The 20,797-nt window shown below is 37.1% G+C and overlaps 1 pseudogene; it reads left to right on the top strand.

The window, feature by feature from the left end:
• Positions 1–366: 366 nt before the first annotated feature.
• LOC122097763 overlaps positions 367–20,797 on the top strand; it is a 116,288-nt pseudogene continuing 95,857 nt past the window's right edge.

The following is a 20,797-nucleotide window of genomic DNA, read 5'->3' as shown; positions in this document are numbered from 1 at the left end:
CCCCGCCTGCGCCCAGGGCGCTCCCAGCCGAAGCCTGGGGCCGAAGCCCTCCAGGCTGCTAGCCAAGGTCTCCCAAGCTTGACCCGGTCTGCACCCTGGCCCCCATCTCTAAGCCCGGTCCTCCATCACAGACTGGCCCTTGGCCTGAACTTTGGGTTCTATACAGCTTCAGCTCTGCTGCAGAAAACACCCCAGACACCCCCAGCTCCCTGCGGGCCTCACCCACCACCCCCTTGGCCCTAAACTCTGCCGGGTCCACCCTAAGCCCAGCCCAGTCCACGACTAGGCCACTTGGTCTGCTGTCCAGGGAAGGAGCACGCTGCATACTGGACACACGTGGCTTGGATTGCAGTCACACGGACGGACATGTGGTCCCGGCCCACGAGGACGGGCAGCAGCCTCCTCAGTGCCACCTGCACCACACAGGTGTGAGCAGAAGCGCTCCAGGTGGGGAGGCGGCTTGGAGCCGGTCTGAGGGCCCAGGCAGGAGGCAGGCAGGCTGGAAGGATTTCCGATGGCACCTGAGCATCACTTAAGACCTCAGCTGAACTGTGAAACCAACAGATGATGCCTTTGGCTGCTTCCAGCCCTGAGGTGAGCCACAAATATCAGCCGACTCCAGTGACCCAGGCAGGGTGCCTGTATGGAAAAGAGGGTGGAGATGGGTGTAGTCCCTCAGCACACTCCAGGAGGGCACCACCTCCTCTGGGGCTCGAACTCAAGGCCTCCGGCTCTCGGCTTTTTTGCTCGAGGCTGGCACTCTACCCCTTGAGCTCACAGCTCCACTTCCAGCTTTTTTACTGGTCAATTGGAGATAAGATTTTTAACAGACTTTCCTTCCTGGTCTGGCTTTTAATCTTGGTCCTCAAATCTCAGATTCCTAAGTAGCCGGGATTCAGGTGTGAGCCACCAGCATCTGGCATCATTACTTATTTTCTGAACACTAAAAAAAAAAAAAAAAAGACTAGGCTTTACCTTCAAACAATGACAATAATAAAAACAGTAACCAAAACAAATGTTTCTTTGGCTACCTCCAACCCCCTTTAACTCCAAATCTATGCTGACTGTATCACCTAGGTATTCCTTCTTATGGTCTCAATATTATAACTCTTGCTATATAATAAATATTATCTATTTAATTGTTGAACCCCATTACCAAAATATAATCTTATTGAGAATAAGTGTGTGTCTGCCCAGAACACGGAAAAGAACAGACATATATGTAAGATAGAAGCATGGAAAAAATGTATGAAAGGACACAGAAAAACTACTACTTCCTGTTCATTGATTGTCAGGCTACCTTTGTGTATGATATGATTTCAATGGTGCTAGACCCTCATGAAAATAATCCATGCACTACTTTTATTTGGATATAAAATTTCACTGTTTACGATCCAAATGTGGTTTTGTTATGAGGATCGTTTTCCATTTGAGTAGTTCTGTCTTTCATCATGCAAATGGGTACTTTGTTAATACCCTACTTCTACTTTACTAGAAAATATAAAATTCTTCAGCAATGTAATATACAAGATTAGATTCTGTAGCAAAGTTATCATTAGAAGAATTATAATGATAGTAAGACGATCAGTGCAAGTGAGAAACTAATATTTTTAACAATACTTGGAATTTAATTAGCTACATATGAATAGTGCATACTAGAAATCACAGTGCAGTAGTAGAGAGGGGGGACTACAAAGATTGATTTATTATCCTCAGAAATCTAGTTCTTATTCAAGAATTGTTCAAATTGGAAAAATTATAGCAATAATAATTTCAGAAAATAAGTTGGTATTTATCTAAGTTGTAATATACATAATGGGCATCATGCATGGAGGATACTGCTACTTTAACATCCTTGTGTCCAGAATGCCTTTAAGATTAATCAGATATCAGAAGACTCTCTATTTTCACCTAGATTAGAATCCTACTGTAGTGTACACAAACTGAAGTTTTCTACTCACCATTTAAGTTAACTAAAATTAGTATCTCAAATTGTTAAAACATTTTCATTGGAAATTTAATTTACCTTTCTACTTGTCCTTGTTTTTAGCATTTTTAATGTTGTTGAGTCATAGCATTTTCCATAATTCTTTTTTTTTTTATATTGGGCCTGAACTCTGGGCCTGGGCACTGTCCCACGGCTCTTCAGCTCAAGGTTAGCGCTCTACCACTTAAGCCACAGCGCCACTTCCAGCTTTTTTATTTTTGGTTATGTGGTGCTGAGGAATCGAAGCCAGGGCCTCATACATGCAAGGCAAGCGCTCTACCACTGAACCACCTTCCCAGCCCTTCCATAATTCTTAATGGTACATGATGTCTTTGCAACCAGAAACACAGACCATTTTAGAAGGCTTTTAATGAATGGAACAGTCACCCAAATCAATAAACGCGGTTTATTCCTAAGTTTAAAATAAATCTTTCATATGTACAAATAACCTATCCAATAACTTTACTTTTTACTACTGGTTCAGAAACTTCAGGTACATATGGAAATTGTGGAATTCTTTGACTTTCTGTAATTTGGCATCATTACATGTGCTTAATGGCCATAATTTATGACTGGATAAATGCTCATAAATTACTTCAACTTTGCAAGCTGCCAAACGTATGGCTGAAAAATGTAAACTTGCAGAAGTTAAAGGTGGTAATGAAATCACATAAAATGAACTAAACCAAAGGCTATTCCTGTTATTATACATTTAAGGAAGTACTTCAAACATTTATCTGCTTTTTTCTGATGTGTAATCTTTTCACATAAATAGCAACATAGTTTGACTGTTCTGCATAGATAATTGCTATAGATATGTCCACCCAGTGCTGAAATATCCATTGATTTAGTGACTTCAATCAGTTAACTGAGGAAAGAAAACATCATTAAGCCAATAGTTTGTAATGACTGAATGTGTGAATTAATTGACAGGTTAATTGTGTCAGAGACGTTGATTCAGAAACCCAAGGTAGAGTAGACTTAGTATCATTTCTTCTAAGTAAAAAAATAAGACTGAAATGGAAAAATTTTTATTTGTGATTATGAATACATATACATTTATTTTATTTATATGAATTCTACTATCTGACTTGAAATGGAGGCTGCTGCTGTAACAAGATGATTTTAAAATGAATGCAGTTCTATGAAATTAAAGCTCTGGTTGTTTGAATGATGATAAAAGATTTTAGAGTTAGAATGGTTGATCATATATTTTTGTCAAATCAATCAGCACAGCCCATCTTCATTGTGCAAGGTCAGCTAAAATTCAGGAATATTCTTTGCTATGCTAATATGTTGTTGAATTAGCTATTCAGTTAATACAATGCTGTACACACTTGGTGTATATGGGTATATATTGTCCCAAGGAGATTTATATTGAGGAAAAACCACAAGTTTTTAGAATGCATAAAGTTTAGAACTCTAAAATTATTCAAATTTAATAAAACCACATATAAAGTACAAATCTGATCATCTGTAACTTGAAACTGTATGGATTTGTTATATTACCATCACAAAATTACCTTCCTTACTTTTATACTAGCTATTTAGGAGGCTGAGATGTGTGGACTGTTCTTCAAAGCTAGCCCGTTCAGGAAAAGCTATGAGACTCTTTTATCCAGTAAACTACCAGAAAAGCCAGAAGTGGATCTGTGGATCAAGTGGTATAGCACTACCCTTGTGAAAAAATGCTCAAGAACAGCATCCAGGTCCCAGGTTGAAGCTCTAGGACCAGGGCATGCACACACACACACATACACACACACACACACACACACACACACACACGCACACACACACACACATCTGTACTACCTTATATAGCAAATTTCTGAAACTTATTCACTGTGATTATAACTACAAATTTATATTTATTGATTTCCTCACAATATTATTCTATTCGTGACTTACATACATAATCAGCAACGGAAAGGAATAAGCCAATGGAAAAAAGGAAAGAAAGAAAGAAGGAAAGAAAGAAAGAAAGAGAGAAAGAAAGAAAGAAAGAAAGCTGCAAACAGTACAATGAAAAGCCTTTTGCTTCCATTTCTTGTTCATTTTGATGAGTCATTTTATATGATCATGTGCACATAGTTATTGAGCCCTTGTGAGCCTCTCCTAAAACATCCTCCTTCGTTCTCACTGTGTGAATGTTTAGAGTGCTGTTTCATTAGTCATGTCCAAGTGTAGTTCTTTGTCCTTTACCAACCATTAGGTTTACTTATAGATTTATAGACACATTCTAATTGTTCTGTCTTTATTTGCTTTTATGGTTATTATAGAAGCCATAGTCAAATATTTAAATATTTTTGTTGTATCCTAAAATTCTTAGGCCCCTTGGCTTCTGTACATTTTCTGCATACATCCCTAAACCCTGAATAAATGCACAATGTTCATTTTGTACATTCAAACAAGTTGCTCGAGAAGATTAATCTCTAAAGATTAGATATCTACATTTGGTCTTTTCCTGCTACTCAACAATTCTTTTATCTTTTCTTAAAGCCACTCCATTATATTGACAATTGGTATTCTAAGTTATTTCCTCTCTACTTAGCTATAATTTAAACTCCTCATACAGTAACTAACTTTAATTCCCTACTGTGTTTTTTGTTTGTTTGTTTTTGTTTTTTGTTTTTTTTTGGTTAGTTTGAACTCTTGGCCTGGGTGCTGTCCCTCAGCTCTTCAGCTCAAGACAAGCACTCTACCACTTGAGCCACAGTGCCACTTCGGGTTTTCTGGTAGTTTATTAGATATAACAGTCTCACGGTTCTCCCTTCTCCCCTCCCCCCTTTCCTTTCCAGCCATGCTTCTCACCATCCATGGCGGGGGTAGCAGTTCGGTAAATAAACTTCTTTTCCTGCCTGAATAGTGTGTGGTGTTCTCTTCATTGGCTACCTAATGAAACCTACCTATTTAATATACCTTACATATTGTGCTGTGACGTGGATGGGGTTTTTGAGTCGGAAATGTTAGAATTTCCTAACCACTCCTTTTCCGCGAACCAAAGTGCCTTGAGACACCACGCGAGACTTTTCACCAATACCATTGCTGGCCTTCACATCCACGTCCACACCACGTCTCTACTTTGGTGAGTGAAACTACTCTCTATGGCTCTCTGTTGCTTAGTCTCTGTTCAGATGTGGCTCCACACCAGCTAAAAGGCTGGTCACATCCAAAGCCGAGGACGTTTGGTTTTGGGGGCTTGGCCATTTCTCTCTAGAGGGCTCTGGGGGAAGTCAGGATGCCGCTTCTGCCTGATCAGCTCTCCTTCACTCACCAGACTGACTCTCCTATACATTTAATGGGGAGTCACGCCCGAGCCTTGAAACCCCTTATAAATGCCTCCTGCACTCCCTGGAAAGCCAGAGCGCCCTAATTTTTATGCCATTTTCAGATGTAGACAGTTATAGCCACTGCAATGGTACATGGTCAGAAGTCTGTTTACTTTTAGACTCTCTTTGCTCTCTCTGCCAAGCATGTCTAACTTTCCCTATCTCTCCCTTTCTCTTTTTGACAACATTTTGGATTATGCCCTGAAGAATGTGACACAGGCTGGGTCCCAGGGATCCCCCTCTAGGTTCCCTCTCAAAGGCTAGCCATTCTAGGTTTGAAAATTGTCAGAGTTTCCATTTGTGTAGGTTTTCTTTGTGTTTTTACAGAAATTTGACATCTTGGCCACATAGTGGGTTAAGGGTTAGGTCTCATCTGCCTCATCTTCCACCAAGCTCACTGCTCCACCTAAGTCTGCAGCCTCCCCCACGAGGTACCCCCATTTGCAGCCTCCCCTCCGAGGCCCTCCCCTTTTTTGCAGCCTCCCAAGCATGGTGCACCCCCCATTTGTGGCCTCCCCATCAAGGCCTCCTCTGTTTTGCGGCCTCCCCCGTGAAGTGCCCCCTCTTTTGTGGCCTCCCGTATGAGCCCCCCCTCTGTGGCCTCTCCTGCAAGGCCCCCTCCCCTGTGGGACCCCTCCTCTGCTTTTGTAATGGGAGTGGAACCTGAAGCTATGTGTGTTAGAAGCAATGCACCATCATTGGTGCATCTTTAGCTCTCTCTAGCATGGCCATGTGGCAGATGTACCATCTTGGCATCATGAGAGTACAGCTGTTATTTCGCATCAACTCAATTATGCACCGATCTCAACTTGATTCTGTGTGTGCATGCCTATATGTGTATGTCTGTGTCTATGTAAACTTGTTAGCTGGCATTGTAATCATGCTATTTGGCTTAAATTGTCTGAGATTCCTGAAGTTTGTTCAGTTTGGATTCGTAGTTCAGTGCCAGCCAGTCTACAGACAGTCCAGATCTGGTCCATCTCTTCCAACCTGGAAGACAGGCCTCACCCTTGCCTAGACCATTCTGACTACCTCACCCCTGCCTAGACCATCCTGAGTACCTCCACCATGGTAAAAGCAGACTGGAGTCTCACTTGGCTCCATCACATGCAGCTTATTTCCTGGTGAAAGATTGCTTTGGATTTGCAAAAGCTAAGGCTCTTCCTGTAACTTTGGTTACCTTAAGCACTATTAGGGTTACCAGAACAAAATCAATACTATATCTGTGCTAAAATTCTCATCATATTTAATCAGTTTTGTCATTTCATAATATTTGTTGGTCAATTCTTGATAAGGACCAGGTAAGCTCTACTTATTCTACTTGATCTCCTTGTTGCTTTAATTGGAAATAATAAAGGTATTTTTGTGGAAAAAATTGCAGTTCAAAGCCAGCCCAGGCTGAAAAATCCCTAAGACTCCATCTCCCAACTAACCTGCAAAGAGCCAGGATGGAAGCATGGCTCAATTCTCTTATTTCTAATTAACCAGCAAACACTGGAAGTGGTACTATAACTCAAAGTGGTAGAGTGTTAGCCTTGAGCATAAGTGCTCAGGGATAGTGCCCAGGCCTTGAGTTCAAACCTCCTTGAATACCAACTGGGACAAGCCATCCCAGCAATGAGCACCTAGACTCAGCCAGTCTGGGGAACAAGGGACCATGGAGAAGAGTACGAGGAGATGATGTCACATCAGCCACTTTGTGCCTGTCCTTTCAAAATTAACCAGAGCCAGGAGGTCAATAGAAGTAAGAAGCCTGTCCATCTAATGCCTATACCTGTCTACCTTTCAACTGGACAGGAATTTATATTCTTGCCTTTGTTACCTGACTTCTCTTCTACATAGTCGCCAGATGTCAGAAGTAGCTAGGGACATGTCTACCAATATTTTCAGCCCCAAGTCCTTCCTCTTGCCATTTATTTGCTCTTTAGTATTTTTTTCAGCCTGTCAATACCTCATGAAGCTTCTCCAGACTTCATCTAAGAACTCACGCCCACCAAGGGACAGCTGCTGCCTGCTGCCTTCTCCCAGAGGGGACCACATCTCAGCCTTTTACCCCTACTGTGGATGCCCCTCGCAAGCAGGAAGTAACCAGAAAGAATGTTCGCCCTTTTTCATAATTATCAAAAGGCTGGAATGTAAACTCTGCACAGGAACACCTCCCTCCCTCTTGGCTAAGTTTCCACCCAGTATCTGTTACCTAGGTAACTGGCAGACCTGGAAGCAGTCACTTTCCCCTCGTGATAGGTCACATCCTGGGCCACCTCTGGTCACATGCCTCACATCTTACCTTAGGAGGGTCTCTGACCCTGAGGTCACATCCAGATCCAGTGTGGCCACATCTTTCCCCCAACTGGCCACACCTCTTCCTATCCCTGGCCTACGTAAGTCCTGGCCCAGAGATGGGTCGTCCTCCCTTCTCCCCACCCCTTTCCTTTTCAGCCATGCTTTTCCACCATGCATGGTGGGGGCAGCTGTTCGGTAAATAAACTTCTTTTCCTGACTGAAAAAAAAGTGTCTCACGGACTTCGCTGCCTGGGCTGGTTTTGAACTGTGATCCTCAGATCTCAGCCTCTTGAGTAGCTAGGATTACAGGTGTGAGCTACCGGCACCCGGCTCCCCTACCATTTTTTATTCCCTACTTTACTGTATAAAAATTCAACCCTAATAAATTCTCTTGACTTCCCCTCTCTGTCTGTAGATTTCTCCTTATGTGTTAATTTTTTCCAGTGTGGTGGTTTGAACTCAGGGACTCAAACCTAGTTGACTAGCACTGTACCACTTGAGACAATCTCCTGCCCAACTTGTGATGTTTGTTTTGGAGTGAATCAGTGGACTTCTCTGCCTGGAATTGCTTCAAATCATGATCCTTTGGGTCTTAGTCTTCTTAGTAGCAAAGTTTATAGGTGTGAGCTAGAAGTATCTGACCTCTTTTGTTCTATTTATGAGGAAAGTATATCCTTCTTCCTTCAAAGCCACAATCATGTTTTCTACTGGTATGAATATGGCATTCATTAACCTAATTTGTATCTTTAAATTTTTCTTGTACTCATTAATATACTCTGGTCTAGAAAAGACTGAAATGAAAACAAACCAATTACTTGAATAACCAAATTTATTCTTGCATTCTATCCAACAAAGTTTATTGCTTTTAAGTGGCCTTTTTATAATTACTAGTAATATTTTTGTCTAGTTTTCATTTTTATTTTTATTTTCTTTTAATTATTGTTGTATTAGAAGTGATATACAGCAAGGTTACCTTCACATACATCGGGTAATAGGTACATTTCCTTCCTTTTGTGTAGTATCAACTGTTCCCTCATTCTCTCCCATTTCCTCCCTCCCATCTTCATCTATGAGTTGCATGGTTCGCTTTCACCAATGTCCAATGCAGCCAGTGGATTCTGCTGCTTCACTTTTTCCACCCATTTTCCAATGATTCTGTGTCCTCCTCCCACTTTCCCTTAGATGTGCAAGTGTATACACCATACATGAGGTAAAGAATGAGGTTAAGGAGTCACTTTTCCTATCTCTAGGTACTCATTGTTAACCTAGTTGAAGTAAAGGATTTTTCCTCTACCTCACAATGAAACTTTTCTGAAGGTCATTAATAGCTTCCTTACCACTAAATCCCAGTCTTTTCTTTTTTTAACAGTATACTGACTATTTATTAAAATTTTCTGTTTTCTTGCTTTCATTATTCCTCAGCCTTTTGAGCACCTCCATTATTTTGATTATTTGTTTCTTCTGGTGATCTAATTTATTTCTTTTATTTCCTATATTGCACATATTACAGAAAGTTGTGCCTTTGATTCTATCCAATTCATATTTTAACAGTCTCCACTACTGATTTAATACATATGCATGATTTGAAATATCATTTATGTTCAAATAATTTCTCCCAATCTCTATCTTCAGAGCTATCCTCTTTAGTTCCCTGAACCACTGCCCCTAATGAAACTATAAACATTTTCACCTACATTAAATGCTTATACGTAAGACTGAACATAACCAAAACTTAGTTCATTATTGTGAGGACTGTTATTTTATTTTCATATCTTTTCCTCTTACTTCTTTACATCTTTCATATTTCCAAGTTATGTAAATTCTAGAGTCATTCTAAAATCTTCACTCTCAAAAAACTCAGTCAGTAAAACCTTATTAATTACGTTTCTAGAATCAATATCTTCCTTTATCTTTAGTCCATTTCTTCTTCTCCACCCTTCAAAAAATTTCCTTTTTACTCTACTATCTACCAAGTTTTCTAATATTTCACATCTGCACTCATTGTAATATCTAAGAAATTTCACTCATGGTACATCTGTACCATAATCTATTCATGGTTATAGAAGAATCATCATTGTTGCACAATTCAATGAGATACTGCATGTTTCTTTTCCTTTCCCAGTGACTGAAGTCCAAGTTCTGTAGCTTGATATGTTAATCCTTGTATTCTGATTCTAACTCTGTTTCTCCCCAACATATTCTATGCATTTACCAGATGATAAAGCCAAGCAAGAAAACTTAATAATTCACAAATCACATATTACATGTACATTTATATATTCCTCACAGAGAATGCTCTCCTCCCACCTTTGTAGATAATAGACAATCCTCACAGTTTCCATAAAGTTCCCAACCTCTGCAAAGTCTTCCCTCTTTCACTGTAGCATAGAGTGATAGTTAACTTGAATTTGCTGCATATTGCCTAAATAGTAGTTATTTACATTTGTAGGTGGCCCTGATAATAAGATGCTACTTTCATGAATATTCATAATGAGGCTACACACTCCTTATCTTTTCACAACACCAAACATAATAGGATACTGAGTAATAGCTCAAAAGTATTTGTAAATCAAGCACTCAATTGCAAATGAACTGAATACTTACATTTAGAAATCTTTCTCTGCTCTGTATCCAACATTTTGTACCTCAATCTTGAAAATATAATATTGGGAATAAAAGAGGGATGGTTGTCATTTTCTCTAAATGAGGACTAAATGACAAAGCAATTTACTGTAGTTGGTAGTAAACTGAAAATCTAAGTTGCTTGACATTTACAAAAGTGATCTATCCCCTTAACCATTTTGGCACTCCAATTAATGTAATTCAAATTCATTTGGAAGCAAATTCTTATTTCTTTTGTTTATCTAACAGTTAGCAAAATTTATCTAGGTGAATTGTTATTTATAATTTCAAATCATCTCATTTTTTTCCTTTACTCTCTGTGCACTGGCCTTGCTCATTACTTATTGTCATTCATGTGGAAATGCACTATAAGTGATGTTCTTTCTCTTGATTTTTTTGGGCTTCAGTGCATCAGCTGTCAGTTGCCTTGTTTAACTTCTTTCCTTCTCTGTCCTGTTGTCATTCCTCCAATGAACTGGATTTACTTGCCCTAAATTTTACATGCCATGGGTGGCCTCACATACTGAAGGGCAGAAAATGGATGCAATTGAAGGGAGGAGAAGGGAGGATAATGACTCTATTTTCTCTAGAAAGAGATGAGATCATTTTTTAAAGATTCCATTTCCTTTTAGAAGTAGAAGGTTGTTAGACTCCCCATTATGTCTTTTTATCATCCAAGGTCACAGGAAGAGGAAAAAGAAGTTGCTTCCTGGGATGGTAGTGAAACGTGAGCTGTCGGACATCATTTAAGCACAAAGATCATGAAGTACTTTGCTATACACTAGTGTAACCAAGATGTCTATGGTCTAGATAATGATAAACATTCTACTCTGGCAGCTCAATACATCAGCTTTAGAGGTAGCAGTAAAAATAGCATTTGGGGAGAGTCAACCATTTTTGACATTCTCAGTCTTCTTGAGTACAAAGTCTCAGTATTTCTGTAAGTAATCTAGCTCTCTGTATCTGTCTCTCTTTCTCTGTTTCTCCATCACTGCAAATGTGAAAAAATTACTGACAGTAGAATACTTTGGTTTATGTGAGCAAGATATTTTTTACCACAATCCCAAGAGAACAAATTGAAAAAATAACCAAACTGAAGGTACTTGTTACTTTATTTTCTTGATACCAAGCAACTGGATTGACTTTTATAGAATTTTCCTTGATGTACTTGTTGTGAGAGCAAGTTTTGAAATTTTATTACTTCTTGTGAATTTGGGGCAGCCATAATAGCTTTCTCTATAAAGAAGGTAACCACACCCAACTTTACTGCACTTCTAATGTATAGCTTAAATTTGGAGATTTTATAGTAAACCTTCACCCCTTAGAGAAATAATTCATATCTGATTTTCAAAACTGTTCTATAACAACTAGACCTATAAGATAATTTTTTCTTATTACAAATAAAATATAATTACGTATTCCATTTATACTGCCCTCTACTTCTGTTTGAATTCAGTAAAAAGGTGTTATATAAACAACCAATAATAATTGGACACATAAAAATGTACTTTAGGTAATGATGAGCATTAAAAAGCATGAATTTTTCACAATAAAAAAGGAGAAGAAAGAAGAAAAAAGCATGAATTTTATCAATAGCAAGATATGAACTTATAGAAAAATAAGACAAACAGCTTGTCGTGCTTGCTTTTCTTTATCCTCATTTGTATCTCAAAACTTTACTTCACTGAGAGCTTTCAGTGACGTTTCTAAAGGGGAGATTATGGCAAAATATAATTTAATTTATGACCTATGGTTATAATGGACTAAGTGCTTTGTTTGAATTAAACTTCCAAAGCTTCAGTGCTTCCTATTCAGTATAAGAAAAAAATCTTTTGTTCTTAGTTTCAAAAACTTAATATGTCTTTTAGGATATCAGCTTCACTGGTATAGATGAGATCAAGCAAAAGTAGATATTCCTCACAAGTGGTTTGAAAGTAACTCTAGAGGGTAACTGTGAATGCAATATATTTTAAAAAATAAAACAAATGAAATAGCAATGGAAAAATAATAAAATAGGCTGCATCTGCCAAAATGCTGTCAACTGATACAAATTATACAAAAATATAATTAGCAGAAGTGACATATGCAAAATGATTATACATTGATGTTTTGTAGAACAAAGTCATATGTTATAGTTTTTCATTAGGTAAATATAAAATCGCAGATAATAAAAGATATTTAAACAATATTAAATTATGAAATTCATCTAAAATTATATACTGAAAACCAAGTATAAATTATGAGATTTTGTTCCATATGATTATGGAGGAATTTATATACCCAGATGCTTGAATGAGTGAACTTCATTATACTGTGCTAATACTACTGTGTGACAGATTTCGCACCCATACTGTAAGTAAGTCAGTCCAAGAAAAGATTACTATGTTGGAAATAAAAATTATCATATTTTATGAGTTGATTCCAAACACTAAAAACTAAATAAAATGGACTTTTGCTCTTAAAAATGTACAGTTATTAAATACAAACAGTATGCTAGTTTATGCAAGTATCTGGCCTTATGAGTACCTTGAAGGTTTTTCTTAAATTATATTTTATTATAATGTACTTAAAAGTCGAAATAGAAAAGTCTAACTTCTACAAATGTGTCAATTCCTTTTTCTAGGAATTTGAGAATTGTACAGATCTTTTCTGTTTAAAGTCACAGTAATGTTACACTCATTGAAAGATATATTCCTTGCATTAGATGTCCTGTAACTACTGTGTTACATATTGTTTTAGGCAAGCTTGATAAGTGGTAATGTGTATGTGACAATAACATAGGTACTAAGTAGTATTTTATGAAAGTTTGTCAGGAAAGAAAATTTTTATTCCTAGTATATGCATTCAAAAACTTGTGATTTATTTTTAATTCATAGTATGGTTTTCACTTACTAATGTTGCTGTAAAATGCATAAACCAAATTCAGTTACAAGAAAATGGAAGTATTTCTTTTATGACTAGAGAGGTTGAGCAGTTCTCCATGTGTCTCTTCGTCTTCAGAGAAGTTTCTCTTTAAGTTTTTAGCCCACTTATTTAAAACCTGAAAAAGGAAATCAAAACAGAACTTAAAAAGTGTAAAAACATCCCATGCTCCTGGATTAGAAGGTTCAACATCGTGAAAACAGCAATACTTCCCAAGGCTATCTACAACTTCGATGAGATACCTATCAATATTCCAACCTCATTCTTCAAGGAAATAAAAGAGGCGATCTAAAAATTCATATGGAACAATAAAATACCCCAAATAGCAAAAACAATCCTGAACAGAAAGAACATTGCTGGAGGAATATCAATACCACATTTCAAACTACTACAAAGCGATAGTAATTAAAACAGCCTGGTAACGGCACACAGAAAAACCTCATTACAAATGGAATAGATTTGAAAACCCAGAAATGAACCTACAGACCTATAGCCATCTAATCTTTGATAAGGGAGCTAAAAAACAAATAGAATAGAAGAAAGACAGCCTCTTTAGTAAATGGTGCTGGCAGAATTGGTTAATCACTTGTAGAAAACTAAAGCTAGATCCTTTTATATCACCATGCACCACAATCAACTCCAAATAGATCAAAGACCTTGGAGTCAAAGCAGGCATTCTGAAAACATTACAGGAAAGAATAGGAGAAACTCTAGGGCTCCTTGGCACAGGCTAAAATTTTCTTAACAGAGACCCAGAAACACAAAAAAATAAAAATAAAAAAATCAAAGAAAGGTTGGACAAATGGGATTGCATGAAATTGCAGAGCTTCTGCATGGCAAAGGATATAGCTAGCAAGATCAATAGAAAGCCCACAGATTGGGAGAAGATCTTCACTAGCCATACGACGCACAAGGGCCTCATATCTAAAATATACCTGGAACTCAAAAATGTAAATCCCCCAACAAAAAATCCTCAAAGAAATAACTGCCCAATAAATAAGTGGGCTAAAGACTTAAAGAGAAACTTCTCTGAAGAGGAAATAAGAATAGCCAATAGACATGTGAAGAAATAAACCTCTCTAGCCATAAAAGAAATGCAAATCTGAACAACATTGAGATACCACTTCACCCAAGTTAGAATGGCTATTATCAAGAACTCTAATAACAACAGATGTTGGAAAGGACATGGACAGAAGGGAACCCTACTGCATTGTTGGTGAGAGTTTAAACTTGTTCAACCACTTTGGAAAGCAGTATGGAGGTTCCTCAAAAGACCCCACATACAGCTCCCCTATGATCCAGCAATCCCACTTTTGGGCATTTACCCCAGTGATCACATACAAGACAATACTAAAGCTACCAGCACAACTATGTTTATTGCAGCATTATTTATCATAGGTAAGATACGGAACCAACCCAGATGCCACTCAGTCGATGAATGGATCAAGAAAATGTGGTATATGTACACAATGGAATTTTATGCCTCCATCAGAAAGAATGACATTGCCCCATTTGTTAGGAAATGGAAAGACTTGGAAAAAATTATATTAAGTGAAGTAAGCCAGGTGCAAAGAAACATAGGTACCATGGTTTCTTTTATTTGAAATAACTAGTATACATCTGAGACAAGCAGAAAAGGACAGATAATATGATGTTAAGAAAATGAACCACAAGATAAGTACACAAGGGTTTTTTTCTTGCTATTTTTTCTAACATATTTATATGGTACCATGTGATTTTTCTTGTTGCTTTGTATGTCCCTCTGATATAACCCCTGTTTTCACTCTATTTAACGTTGGTATAATTTGTGGAGTGGAAGGGAAAAAACAAATTGTTTAAGTAGGAATACAGGTTGACCCATTGCAACAATGAGATGTAGAAGATACTATGTCAAAAAATGAACTTGTAATTGTGGAGATGGGAGGAAAGGTATGGTAGAGGAAAAACAAAGGAGGAGGCAACAATGCTTGATAAGAAATGTACTCAATACCTTGCTCATGTGATTGTAACCCCTCTGTACAATATTTTCACAATATTAAAAACTGAAAAATGTAGTCAATCATATAGATGTTTCTAAATATCCTGATTTTGTGTGTCGGATAGAAAATGTTTTCAAATGATTGACTGAAATGTTCATCTTCACAGTTAACATGAATAAAATACTCCATCTGGTACTCTGGGGAATTGGACAATCATCAGTAGTAAGATAGTCCAAAGTTCAATCATGAAACCAGGTAAAGGAAAGAGCTTTCAGATAATATATATGAGATTTCATTCTCATCAATTCTCATTTTTCCCAGTTTTGTGTTATCATTATCAGAGGAATTCAACATAATTTTATTCTTAAAATAATTTATTGTTAAGATAAATGACAATTAATTGGAAAATCTTATAAATACTATCAAGCTAATGTATATTAATGGGTTGATTAAAATGATAGTTATAAAGCCAGGCAACGTAGTTTGTGCATACCTGCAATTTCTGAACCCAGGAGGTGAAGACAAAAGGATCACAAGTCAGGAGCAAGCCTGGACTCATAGTGAGTTCCAGGTTAGCCTGGACTACAGAGTGAAACTCTGACTCAAAACAAAGAAAGAAACAAAACTAAAGATGTGTATAGCTTTGGGTTTGATCCCCCACACAGACAGAAAGAAAGATAGATACAGACAGAGATGCAGAGAAATTCCTTCAAGTAACAGTGCATTTTACTAAAATAGTATAATTACTTAAAAAGTCAAAATCCAAATTCAACAAAATAAACATCGAAAAGCAGGAAAGCAGTGGGGTCAAGAAGAGAGGTGTAGAAGAATAGATGAGAAGGGGAGATAGTATGAAGTCAATCATTCAATGTACATCCTATAAAATTAAGAAAAGTGAGGAAAGGTTTGGGTGGGGAGGAATGGGTGAGAATGTTGTAGGGGGTGACACAACTGATCACGCTGCATGATGTATTGTGTTCATAAACTGCTTTGACAACTAAAAAAGGTAATAAAATAAAAATTAAAAACAAAATGCTATGTATCAAATATGATTGTTAACATTAACACAAAGACAGAAACTTCTGGAGTTCAAACTTCTGGAGTTATTAAGCAATATTTTATTGAAAATGTATGCACGACTCTTTCAATGCTTTATTAAACATACATCCTCCACTATGTTTCAGACTCTAGCATTGGAAAAGGATGAAAGTTAAGTCAAATAATTTTACTCATGTTTTCAAAACTCATGTTCTAGTAGATAATAAAAATAATAACATAATGATGACAGAAGGACATAAGTATAAAAGTCTGAGGAAAGTTGCTACAGTTATCACCTTGTTTGGTGGAGGATGAGAGTTTCAACAGAAGCTTCACAACTGCTAGGCAGGTCCTTCCAAGTTCCTAGGATTATAGTGCCTACTAAAACATACCGGCTTTAATAGGAGAAAGGCTGCTTGTGTAAAATCCTGAAAAAAAGAGACGGAAAAGAGCCAATTCTAAGAACAATAGAAAACGAATAAAATCAAGGAGATTTTTATAAAATAGGATTTGATTTAAAAAATAGGATTTGAAGAAGAAAAAAATTAGGGCTGAGAATGGTAGCTAAGTGGTAGAAAACTTGCCTACCATGTATGAGGTCCTTAGTTCAATTTTCAGGACTCAAAGATAGAGCTAAATTTTAAGAAAAAGAAAGAATCTATAACCTATTGATGTCAAACACTTCACCTTGTGCTATTTACTGCTTCACGTGTGAAATGGACACAAAAGTTTTAAGCGTGTGAAATTATTGGCTCCTAAGATTCAGCAGAGACTTCAGGGAGTCTCATGAGGCTGGAATGAAGAAATGGAGGTTGTAGATTCCAATGTAGTCAGTAAATGATTGACAAAGGTCTCAACAAAAAGGAAGAGTAGAGAATTAAATCTCACAGATCAAACAGATTTTCTTCTTCAGATAGTCACCAAATTGTCAGTGACACATACATAGATGTGGATGAGCCTAGTAGAATGTGGCTGTCAAGAGGCTGAGAAACTAAACAGAATCTATCATTTAGAATTTTATTGGGGAATCAGAGCCCTTCTAAGTGTTGTGAGATTGAAGATTTATTGTAGGTTTTGAATCTTTTGCTATTGTGCTAGCTGATGAAGAAGATTATGAAAGGTTGTTATCTCTTCACCTAGTAGTGTATCTAAAGGATCTAAAGACACTAAAGAGCATCAGGGTCAAGATGTTAGAATTAAATCATTACCTGAAACAAGAAAGCCAGACTGCAAGCCATGAGTACTCATCAAAATCCAGGAGGAACAACTACAACACATGCTTGGGTACCAGACTTTGACTTCATCAGTCTAGATAGGCAACATGCAGAGGGTATGGGCAACCTTTGCTGCTATGCTTTACATAAGCTTGGCTCAAACTTCAGTGAAACTAAAGGAAATCTTGCAGGAGCTGAAGTAGATGCAGTGTCTGGCTACAGTTCCATGCTAACAAGTCTTTAAATCACCAACACTTTATGTGGCATGAAATATTTCTAGACGCCAGCCTTTACTCAAATTCCACCATTTTAAACACCTGGAAAAATGTTAGTGAGATTCCATTTCAATAAACAGAGTGAGCCAGTAATACTTGTATTCCCAGTTATGCAAAAATAGAAAGCTTATGGTCTGACACTGGCCTAGGCAAAATGTGGGAAACTTTATCTGAAAAAAATAATTAAAGCAGAAGGGGCTGGGACCATGATTCAAGTAGTAGAACATTACAAAGAACAAAGTCCTGAGTTCAAACTTAAAACAATATTTACATGTATAAAACTTTAAATGGTACCTCATTAATATATACAACCCTATATTTTTTATATTACTAGTTTCAAATCAAATCAAATAAACGGAATGGAATGGTATGGAACTCTTTTATGAAGACATTTTTAAACTATTGTGAAAAAATAATTTAAAAATATAAGCTTCAAAAGAACAAGAAAAATAAAATATCTTGTGTCCCTATCTTGGGGTTCATTTTGCTTAACATCAGGTTATATGGTCATATGTACATACCTTTTGAATTCTTCTGCTTGTCTTAGACATATGCTAGTTATTGCAGATAAGGGAAACCATGGGAACTATGTCTCTTTGGGTCTGGCTTACTTCACTTAATATAATTTTTTCCAAGTCTTTCCATTTCCTAACAAATAAGGTGGTGTCATTCTTTCTGATGGAGGCATAGAATTCCATTGTGTGTGTGTGTGTGTGTGTGTGTGTGTGTGTGTCTGTGTGTGTGTGTGTGTGTGTGTGTGTGTATCACATTTTCCTGATCCATTAATCTACTGAGGGCCATCTCTGTGAGTTTTTTTGTTTCTTTGTATGTTCTTCCCTGACAGTATAACCCCTGTTGTTACTGTATTTGATTCTTATGTCCTGAATCTTGTATACACATTTTTCTAATTTGGGGAAGGCAAGGGAAATAACAAAATGCTGAAATAGGATACAGGAAGTCCCATTGTAACAATGAGATGTACATGACACTATGTTGAAAACCAACTTTACAACTTTGCAGGGGGTAGTTGAGATGGGACAGGGGAGGGAGGAGTTGGGGAAGTGGTGAGGAGAGATGGTAGGGGAAAAACAAAGGAGGAGGCAACAATAATCGATAAGAAATGGACTCATTAACTTGCTAATGTAACTGTAACAGTATCTTTACTATATATATGTGTGTGTGTATATATTTACATATGTATATATACATATATATATGCACATATATATATATATATATATATATATAACAGAAACAAAAAATATAAGCTTCATGGAGTCAATCTTAACTTACAGCTGAAGAGATGAAAAATTAGCAGGTATAAATCATCCTTCATATAGTTCAATACAATGAAGGTTCACACATTATCAACTTGGCAACCATTTATAGCACTCTAACCAATTTTGTCCTCCATATGTTCAACTGTCTTTGTACCATGAAAGACACATTTTCCAAGTGATGATGTTTATTCATTTCTTGTCAATGTTTATTCCTCTTTTACTTCAACCATATACCTTATATTACTTGATACAGGTGCCATTAAAAAAAAAGACCAGAGGAAATGGTTTAAACAACAGCAATTCATATATCTCACATCTTTGGAGGATAAAACTGCAAGATGAAGATATCACTAGTTTTTATTTCATCTGTGATCAACTCATACAGCTTTTCTCTGCATAGGTTTGCTGTCTGGTTGTGTGCTAATTTCCTGTTTTTAAGAGAAAAAAAAATTTAAAGGACATCCATTAGATAAGGACCAATACTAAAGATTTGATTTGATTTTAGTCACTTATTTGAAAGCCTATCTCCAAACACACAGTCACATCCTCATGTACTCAGGCATCCCTTCAGTATATCAGTTGGGATAGGTAACTAATTCAACCAGTACCATTCTTTATGGCTTTATTTTCTTATAACCCAAATCATGATATTCAATGTTAACTATGATTGCCATATTTTCTGTTAGAATGGAGAGGAATGAGAGAGTGTTAAAATATTGATCAGTATAACTTCAAATATATTCATGTTAAAATGAAGCAGGCATATAAATAAAATAATTCTCTTTTCAGGAATTGGCCAAGCAGTTTTAGGAAGAGACTTCTTATAACTGTGACAGTTTTGCCTGTGTCACTTCTTCTCAAAAGGTATTTTGGTCCTGGATTGAGATTTTCTCTCATTTTCTGAAGGCTTAGGTCCCTAGCACTCATGACTGACTGGTTTGGTCATGATTGTTGTATTAACTTACAAAATTGTATATTTACATGGAAAAAAGCCAAATAAAACCTTCAGATAATTAAAGTCCATTTCTTAGATTAGTATCATAATACTTCTGTATCTCTGTGTGTTTGTGTGTGTGTGTGTGTGTGTGTGTGAGAGAGAGAGACAGACAGACAGACAGACAGACAGAGAGGGAGAGAATGTGTGTGGGTGTGGGTGTGTGCGTGTGTGTGTTCATGTGTGCACACAAGCCTATCTTGCAGCTGGAACTAAAGGAGTAGTGGATGTCTCTGAGCTTTTGTGCTCAAGGCTGCTGCTGTACCATTTGCACCACAGGTCTACTTCCAGCTATTTGGTAGTTAATTGGAGATAAGAGTCTCCAGACTTTCCTGTCTGGGCTGGGTTTGAACTATAATTCTCACATCTCATCCTTGTGAGTTGCTAAGACTAGAGGTATGAGGGACCTGCATCTGGCTTCATAATGCTCTTGACTATATGTAAACACTAGAGAATGAGAATCTCAGAGGGGACAAGAGGCAGATCCAACTTCTACCTTAATTAAAACATCATTGTGCCATTGATGAAGTTATTTTTTCTCTTGGGAACTAAGACATTCAGACAAGTGTTCTCAACTTACAAAAACAGTAAACAATATTTTTGTTAGTAAGTCACCAAGCATGGCATGAACATAGGAATTTAGGCTATAGGAGAAATACTTAGACAAAATATTCGTCACTGATACAGAGCATAATTTATATCTTGAACATGACATTATAAGCTGAAAGAATTGTCACATAATTTTGTATTTTCAGGCACATCTGGATAACATTAAACACAGTACAATGAGGAATTCCAGATAAAATGAGTCCAATACCACATGTAATCTTTTTTTATTTATTTATTTATTTATTTTTGGGTCTGGTCGTGG

The sequence above is a fragment of the Dipodomys spectabilis genome, unplaced genomic scaffold (genome assembly GCF_019054845.1).
Source record: "Dipodomys spectabilis isolate Male_0828 unplaced genomic scaffold, ASM1905484v1 ptg000433l, whole genome shotgun sequence".
Classification (NCBI taxonomy): domain Eukaryota; kingdom Metazoa; phylum Chordata; class Mammalia; order Rodentia; family Heteromyidae; genus Dipodomys; species Dipodomys spectabilis.
The sequence above is the reverse complement of the archived record's forward strand: the minus strand, read 5'-3'. Positions and strand labels throughout refer to the sequence as shown.